The sequence below is a fragment of the Dendrobates tinctorius genome, unplaced genomic scaffold (assembly GCF_039654945.1).
Source record: "Dendrobates tinctorius isolate UK_male_01 unplaced genomic scaffold, ASM3965494v1 ptg000048l, whole genome shotgun sequence".
Taxonomy (NCBI): Eukaryota; Metazoa; Chordata; class Amphibia; order Anura; family Dendrobatidae; genus Dendrobates; species Dendrobates tinctorius.
The window spans coordinates 7,532,501-7,540,000 of NW_027361716.1; the positions used below are offsets into that span (position 1 = coordinate 7,532,501).

At 37.9% G+C, this 7,500-nt stretch overlaps 4 non-coding genes across 4 annotated transcripts; all 4 read left to right on the forward strand.

The window, feature by feature from the left end:
* Nucleotides 1–1,083: 1,083 nt before the first annotated feature.
* On the forward strand, nt 1,084–1,165 carry TRNAF-AAA (transfer RNA phenylalanine (anticodon AAA)). Its single transcript has one exon. It is a non-coding gene; the product is annotated as a tRNA-Phe (tRNA).
* Nucleotides 1,166–2,790: 1,625 nt separating this feature from the next.
* Nucleotides 2,791–2,872, forward strand: TRNAF-AAA (transfer RNA phenylalanine (anticodon AAA)). Its single transcript has one exon. It is a non-coding gene; the product is annotated as a tRNA-Phe (tRNA).
* A 654-nt stretch (nt 2,873–3,526) lies between these two features.
* Nucleotides 3,527–3,598, forward strand: TRNAQ-UUG (transfer RNA glutamine (anticodon UUG)). The gene has a single exon. It is a non-coding gene; the product is annotated as a tRNA-Gln (tRNA).
* Nucleotides 3,599–5,938: 2,340 nt separating this feature from the next.
* Nucleotides 5,939–6,020, forward strand: TRNAS-UGA (transfer RNA serine (anticodon UGA)). The gene has a single exon. It is a non-coding gene; the product is annotated as a tRNA-Ser (tRNA).
* The last annotated feature ends 1,480 nt before the right edge of the window (nt 6,021–7,500 follow it).

Sequence of the window (7,500 nt, forward strand, 5' to 3'; positions counted from 1 at the left end):
TGTGTATGATTGCAGATTTGCACTGCAGCTTTGGAGCCTGTTTTCGCCATCGTTCACGATTTCATATGCTTTATTCAGCACAACAAGCCGCAGTGATGACTGTGTAATGGTTGGTTCCATGGTGTAATGGTTAGTACTCTGGACTTTAAATCCTGTGATCTGAGTTCAAATGTCAGTGGGACATGGGCACACATTTCGATTTTTCCATCTGCACTCAGATCGACGGTCCCCAATGTTTATGATGAAACAAGCAATTTAAAATCCACATAATAAAATACAAAAAAAGAGTTCAAGGATTCATGGAATACCATGGTCAAAGCTGTTAATCAAATAGGATTAGCAAAAATTAAAATTGTCTATGTCATACCAAGCAATCTCATACTCTGTGACTTGAGTCAATATTCACATAACACTCTTTCCAAGTGGGTGAATCTGACAAGGATTTGAAGCCAAAATGGCTTCAGGAAGTGTTTTTGATTTTTCTCTAAGCCATCTTTTCTTGTGTTTTCCAGAATTTCCTAAAGTGCCTTATAAACATTTTTGGTGGTGTTTTTCTAAAAATTCTTTTCGGCGTCTTTTGAATGTGTTTTGTGGCATTTTTTGTAACACACAAAAGTCAATCAGGACCCTTTATAGGGTCTTTCGAACCTTACCGTTGACTTGTATTAAAGGTATGGAGCTGTTCAAAGTGAAAAACAGCTGAAGATTGATATGGTAATTTCAGTTAACCGCTGGACATTTTTGGAAACTTGAGATGTTTAATAGACGCTCCAAAGCCTGATCAAATGAACATCAAGTCTTTTTTACTTGGAAATGATTATGTTCAGTCTTCTCAGCATTTTTGGATTATTTTTAAGGATGTTTTTGGAGATGACTGACTCCAAATCCACATTATGAAGAGGGAAAAGCTTTAAACTGTGAATGGTTCCCATTGATGATGACTTTAAATCAGATTTTTGCATTTTACTGAGACCTTGTATTTTCTTTTCATTTTCTGAGATGTCTTCCAGAGTGTTGATCACTGAGCTTGATCATGGTGCTATTAGAAAACATGTGTGAAACTCATAACAGCTTGACGTCCGAGTAGTCGTGGCCGAGTGGTTAAGGCGATGGACTAAAAATCCATTGGCGTCTCCCCGCGCAGGTTCAAATCCTGCCGACTACGTCTATGTTTCAATAACTTTTTGACCTTTTATCTTTGTTGTTCAATTTGCATGTTTACTAGTCTATTCCCCATGACAGTGATCTGTGATGGAGCGAGTTTCTAGGACCAAACTGACTTTATCTTTGACTGTTCTTTAGATAATCTATTCTGGAGCAACATTACATGTGCGACTTGCCGCTAATCAAAAGAAGCACCGTGGGTGCCATCAGGTAAGAGGTTTTTCTCTTCATCTTGTCCAGCAGCCACAGACCGCTGTCCTGGCTAATGGACTGGGACATGCACTTTGATTTGCACAAACCTTAAATTATCTCTCAAATGAAGCCTTTTACCATGCAATGCTAATCTTTATCAACTACTGGATGAACAGTTTTCTAACAGTATAAGTTTTGCAATTTATTTTTTTCACACTTTTTCCAAGTAACAGATACAGCAATCTTTTTACTAGCCACTTTTCATCAACATTTCAAACTGTCCTAGCTGTGATATCGTGGAAATGTTGGTAAATTTGTGGAATGAAAGGTTATAAGATATCAATTTACCATTGTGTATGATTGCAGATTTGCACTGCAGCTTTGGAGCCTGTTTTCGCCATCGTTCACGATTTCATATGCTTTATTCAGCACAACAAGCCGCAGCCATGACTGTGTAATGGTTGGTTCCATGGTGTAATGGTTAGCACTCTGGACTTCGAATCCTGTGATCTGAGTTCAAATGTCAGTGGGACATGGGCACACATTTCGATTTTTCCATCTGCACTCAGATCGACGGTCCCCAATGTTTATGATGAAACAAGCAATTTAAAATCCACATAATAAAATACAAAAAAAGAGTTCAAGGATTCATGGAATACCATGGTCAAAGCTGTTAATCAAATAGGATTAGCAAAAATTAAAATTGTCTATGTCATACCAAGCAATCTCATACTCTGTGACTTGAGTCAATATTCACATAACACTCTTTCCAAGTGGGTGAATCTGACAAGGATTTGAAGCCAAAATGGCTTCAGGAAGTGTTTTTGATTTTTCTCTAAGCCATCTTTTCTTGTGTTTTCCAGAATTTCCTAAAGTGCCTTATAAACATTTTTGGTGGTGTTTTTCTAAAAATTCTTTTCGGCGTCTTTTGAATGTGTTTTGTGGCATTTTTTGTAACACACAAAAGTCAATCAGGACCCTTTATAGGGTCTTTCGAACCTTACCGTTGACTTGTATTAAAGGTATGGAGCTGTTCAAAGTGAAAAACAGCTGAAGATTGATATGGTAATTTCAGTTAACCGCTGGACATTTTTGGAAACTTGAGATGTTTAATAGACGCTCCAAAGCCTGATCAAATGAACATCAAGTCTTTTTTACTTGGAAATGATTATGTTCAGTCTTCTCAGCATTTTTGGATTATTTTTAAGGATGTTTTTGGAGATGACTGACTCCAAATCCACATTATGAAGAGGGAAAAGCTTTAAACTGTGAATGGTTCCCATTGATGATGACTTTAAATCAGATTTTTGCATTTTACTGAGACCTTGTATTTTCTTTTCATTTTCTGAGATGTCTTCCAGAGTGTTGATCACTGAGCTTGATCATGGTGCTATTAGAAAACATGTGTGAAACTCATAACAGCTTGACGTCCGAGTAGTCGTGGCCGAGTGGTTAAGGCGATGGACTAAAAATCCATTGGCGTCTCCCCGCGCAGGTTCAAATCCTGCCGACTACGTCTATGTTTCAATAACTTTTTGACCTTTTATCTTTGTTGTTCAATTTGCATGTTTACTAGTCTATTCCCCATGACAGTGATCTGTGATGGAGCGAGTTTCTAGGACCAAACTGACTTTATCTTTGACTGTTCTTTAGATAATCTATTCTGGAGCAACATTACATGTGCGACTTGCCGCTAATCAAAAGAAGCACCGTGGGTGCCATCAGGTAAGAGGTTTTTCTCTTCATCTTGTCCAGCAGCCACAGACCGCTGTCCTGGCTAATGGACTGGGACATGCACTTTGATTTGCACAAACATTAAATTATCTCTCAGATGAAGCCTTTTACCATGCAATGCTAATCTTTATCAACTACTGGATGAACAGTTTTCTAACAGTATAAGTTTTGCAATTTATTTTTTTCACACTTTTTCCAAGTAACAGATACAGCAATCTTTTTACTAGCCACTTTTCATCAACATTTCAAACTGTCCTAGCTGTGATATCGTGGAAATGTTGGTAAATTTGTGGAATGAAAGGTTATAAGATATCAATTTACCATTGTGTATGATTGCAGATTTGCACTGCAGCTTTGGAGCCTGTTTTCGCCATCGTTCACGCTTTCATATGCTTTATTCAGCACAACAAGCCGCAGCCATGACTGTGTAATGGTTGGTTCCATGGTGTAATGGTTAGCACTCTGGACTTTGAATCCTGTGATCTGAGTTCAAATCTCAGTGGAACCTGGGCACACTTTTCGATTTTCCCATCTGCACTCAGATCGACGATGCCCAATGTTTATGATGAAACAAGCAATTTAAAATCCACATAATAAAAGACAAAAAAAGAGTTCAAGGATTCATGGAATACCATGGTCAAAGCTGTCAATCAAGTAGGATTAGCAAAAATTAAAATTGTCTATGTCACTCATTGTCTATGTAATACCAAGCAATCTCATACTCTGTGACTTGAGTCAATATTCACATAACACTCTTTCCAAGTGGGTGAATCTGACAAGGATTTGAAGCCAAAATGGCTTCAGGAAGTGTTTTTGATTTTTCTACAGGAAAGATGTATATCTTTGTACCGTGTTAGCCAGTGGATAGAAAAATATTCAGGATTGAGGGTCCTCAGTAGTTGATACCTTTTAATGGCTAACTGAAAAGATGGTAACACATTGCATTAAGCCATCATTATTAACACCATCATTAAGCTAAAAAACAATGAAATAGAGACATCCCTGTATCAGAAGCCAATCGACCGTCCAACATACCTTAAATGGGACAGTTTCCATCCAAAACACATAAAGAACTCTATTATCTATAGCCAAGCCATCAGATACAATCGTATATGTTCCAACCCCATGGATAGAGACAAACACCTTGGTCGTCTCAAAAAGACCTTTTTGAATCAGGGTTACCATCCAAGAACAATTGAAAACCAAATTACAAGAGCCACCAGATTGTCAAGGAATCACCTGCTACATTACAAAGCTAAAGAAGAAAATAACCGAGTGCCTCTAGTAGTCACCTACAACCCAAATCTGGAGGTGCTCAGGGGAGCTGCACGGAAATTACAACCTTTACTACAAAAAGATGCCCGATTAAAATCCATTTTTCCAGACCCCCCACTTCTGTGTTTTAGGCAGCCCCCAAATTTAAGAAGCATCATTGTCAGAATCTCCCTGTCCTCTCCAACAGCTGGAGGAACCTTTCCTTGCAACCAGAAAAAATGTAAAACCTGTCCATTTATAATGACCACGGACAAGATAAAGATCCCCAATTCACATAAGGACTACAAGATCCCAGGTACTTTCACCTGCATTACATCTAATGTGGTGTACTTAATTATTTGTACTAAATGTCCAACTGGGGGTCTGTATGTGGGGGAGACAGGGCAAAAGCTTAGAACAAGGATGAATGCTCATCGTCACACAATAAGAGAAAAAAGAATGGATCTACCTGTGGCAAAACATTTCTGTATCCCTGAGCACAGCAGCATGGATATGAAATTACTGGTATTGAAAGGTAACTTCACATCTCAGAGAGAGAGACGAGTTTGGGAGTACAAATTTATGACGAACTTTGACACTCTCAGTGCTGGAATGAATGTGTCGCATGGATTTATGTCTTTTTACATCAATTAAGGAATTTCCTTTTAAAACCTTGCGGGGCAACACAGAACTAGACCCCAATCAGAGGACCATAAAACATCCAGACTCCTTATCTATGAACTGGTCCAATGTTTATATTTATGTTTCTCCCTCTCCCATATTGATAGTTCTGCTTCACGTCACTTGTCTTATCTATTGCATTTTTTCTAGGCTGTATTGTGCATAAATATGTGACTTCAGATTTTGTATTAGTCTAGCCTGATGAAGAGACCTGAGTAGTCTCGAAAGCTTGCAATGTGTTACCATCTTTTCAGTTAGCCATTAAAAGGTATCAACTACTGAGGACTCTCAATCCTGAATATTTTGATTTTTCTCTAAGCCATCTTTTCTTGTGTTTTCCAGAATTTCCTAAAGTGCCTTATAAACATTTTTGGTGGTGTTTTTCTAAAAATTATTTTCGGCGTCTTTTGAATGTGTTTTGTGGCTTCTTTTGTAGCACACAAAAGTCAATCAGGACCCTTTATAGGGTCTTTCGAACCTTACCGTTGACTTGTATTATAGGTATGGAGCTGTTCAAAGTGAAAAACATCTGAAGATTGATATGGTAATTTCAGTTAACCGCTGGACATTTTTGGAAACTTGTGATGGTTAATAGATGCTCCAAAGCCTGATCAAATGAACATCAAGTCTTTTTTACTTGGAAATGATTATGTTCAGTCTTCTCAGCATTTTTGGATTATTTTTAAGGATGTTTTTGGAGCTGACTGACTCCAAATCCACATTATGAAGAGGGAAAAGCTTTAAACTGCGAATGGTTCCAATTGATGATGACTTTAAATCAGATTTTTGCATTTTACTGAGACCTTGTATTTTCTTTTCATTTTCTGAGATGTCTTCCAGAGGGTTGATCACTGAGCGTGATCATGGTGCTATTAGAAAACATGTGTGAAGCTCATAACAGCTTGACATCCGAGTAGTCGTGGCCGAGTGGTTAAGGCGATGGACTTGAAATCCATTGGGGTCTCCCCGCGCAGGTTCAAATCCTGCCGACTACGTCTATGTTTCAATAACTTTTTTACCTTTTATCTTTGTTGTTCAATTTGCATGTTTACTAGTCTATTCCCCATGACAGTGATCTGTGATGGAGCGAGTTTCTAGGACCAAACTGACTTTATCTTTGACTGTTCTTTAGATAATCTATTCTGGAGCAACATTACATGTGTGACTTGCCGCTAATCAAAAGAAGCACCGTGGGTGCCATCAGGTAAGAGGTTTTTCTCTTGATCTTGTCCAGCAGCCACAGACCGCTGTCCTGGCTAATGGACTGGGACATGCACTTTGATTTGCACAAACCTTAAATTATCTCTCAGATGAAGCCTTTTACCATGCAATGCTAATCTTTATCGACTACTGGATGAACAGTTTTCTAACAGTATAAGTTTTGCAATTTATTTTTTTCACACTTTTTGCAAGTAACAGATACAGCAATCTTTTTACTAGCCACTTTTCATCAACATTTCAAACTGTCCTAGCTGTGATATCGTGGAAATGTTGGTAAATTTGTGGAATGAAAGGTTATAAGATATCAATTTACCATTGTGTATGATTGCAGATTTGCACTGCAGCTTTGGAGCCTGTTTTCGCCATCGTTCACGATTTCATATGCTTTATTCAGCACAACAAGCCGCAGCCATGACTGTGTAATGTTTGGTTCCATGGTTTAATGGTTTCCCTTTGGACTTTGAATCCTGTTATCTGAATTCAAATCTCAGTGGAACCTGGGCACACATTTCAATTTTTCCATCTGCACTCAGATCGACGATGCCCAATGTTTATGATGAAACAAGCAATTTAAAATCCACATAATAAAAGACAAAAAAAAGTTCAAGGATTCATGGAATACCATGGTCAAAGCTGTCAATCAAGTAGGATTAGCAAAAATTAAAATTGTCTATGTCACTCATTGTCTATGTCATACCAAGCAATCTCATACTCTGTGACTTGAGTCAATATTCACATAACACTCTTTCCAAGTGGGTGAATCTGACAAGGATTTGAAGCCAAAATGGCTTCAGGAAGTGTTTTTGATTTTTCTCTAAGCCATCTTTTCTTGTGTTTTCCAGAATTTCCTAAAGTGCCTTATAAACATTTTTGGTGGTGTTTTTCTAAAAATTCTTTTCGGCGTCTTTTGAATGTGTTTTGTGGCTTTTTTTGTAGCATACAAAAGTCAATCAGGACCCTTTATAGGGTCTTTCGAACCTTACCGTTGACTTGTATTAAAGGTATGGAGCTGTTCAAAGTGAAAAATAGCTGAAGATTGATATGGTAATTTCAGTTAACCGCTGGACATTTTTGGAAACTTGAGATGTTTAATAGACGCTCCAAAGCCTAATCAAATGAACATCAAGACTTTTTTACTTGGAAATGATTATGTTCAGTCTTCTCAGCATTTTTGGATTATTTTTAAGGATGTTTTTGGAGATGACTGACTCCAAATCCACATTATGAAGAGGGAAAAGCTTTAAACTGTGAATG